General features: G+C 44.8%; 1 protein-coding gene across 2 annotated transcripts in view; it reads left to right on the top strand.

Moving 5' to 3' along the window:
- Positions 1–301: 301 nt before the first annotated feature.
- The window catches only part of LOC139747692 (uncharacterized), a 24,427-nt gene continuing 23,727 nt past the window's right edge, over positions 302–1,001 (top strand). For both annotated transcript variants that reach the window (XM_071660302.1, XM_071660294.1), the window contains exon 1: positions 302–433. The gene's annotated coding sequence lies outside the window, so the exon portion shown is untranslated. The remainder of the gene's footprint in view (positions 434–1,001) is intronic.

The raw sequence follows: 1,001 nt of genomic DNA, 5'->3' as shown, positions 1-1,001 counted from the left end.
AACGCGGGAAATAGGCGAATAGTATGAAAGAAAGAAATATATGTACAAAAAAGATAACGAACCACACACACAGGTAACTCTTGTATTTACAGCCTGCATTGCTTCAAGATTATGTTTGATCCAAATCCTTTTTCACCGGGTGTTGTGTTGGGTTGGCAAGCGTGAGGGTCCCCATGTTGAAAGTCATAACTAAATCCACTGTTTTTACTCCGGCCGTGAAGAACTAGTCACGTTCCGCTATTACGTCTGGACTCTTACTGCATCATATGCTAATTGATAAATCCCAAATAACATAGAGAGTCAGTGTAAGTGTTGCTGCTGAGGGTGCTAGACCACAGCTGCGCACCGTCCACGAGTGGCGAGGGAGGAGGAGGAGGGTGGCCCCGTGTTTCCTTTTCGTCACCGAGACAGGTGTTGGAGTCTGGAGACAGAAGTAAGTGGAATTTCGAATTCATATTCTCTCTCTCTCTCTCTCTCTCTCTCTCTCTCTCTCTCTCTCTCTCTCTCTCTCTCTCTCTCTCTCTCTCTCTCTCTCTCTCTCTCTGCCTTGAGGATTGGCGGGTATAAAAGAAGAGTGCTCAAACTACATAGGCATACGTTTGTTGAGTATACCTATCAAGTTGTATGGGAGAGTATTGAATGGCAGGTTGAAGGCATATACAGAGCACCAGATTGGGGAAGAGCAGTGTGGTCTCAGAAGTGGTAGAGGATGTGTGGATCAGGTATTTGCTTTAAAGAATCTGTGTGAGAAATGTTTAGAAAAACATGAATTTGTACGTCGTACTTATTGACTTGGAGAAGGCATGTGATAGGGTTAATAGAGATGCTTTGTGGAAGGTGTTAAGATATACGGTGTGGGATGAAAGCTACTAGAAGCAGTGGGAAGTATTTATCGAGGGAGTGAGGCTCGTGTACGAGTAGGAAGAGAGGAGAAGGATTGGTTCCCAGCGAAGGTCGGTCTGAGGCAGAAGTGTGTGATATCACTATGGTTATTCAATCCA

The sequence above is a fragment of the Panulirus ornatus genome, chromosome 5 (assembly GCF_036320965.1).
Source record: "Panulirus ornatus isolate Po-2019 chromosome 5, ASM3632096v1, whole genome shotgun sequence".
NCBI classification, from domain to species: domain Eukaryota; kingdom Metazoa; phylum Arthropoda; class Malacostraca; order Decapoda; family Palinuridae; genus Panulirus; species Panulirus ornatus.
Note: the sequence above shows the minus strand (reverse complement) of the source record. Positions and strands in the feature narration are given on the sequence as shown.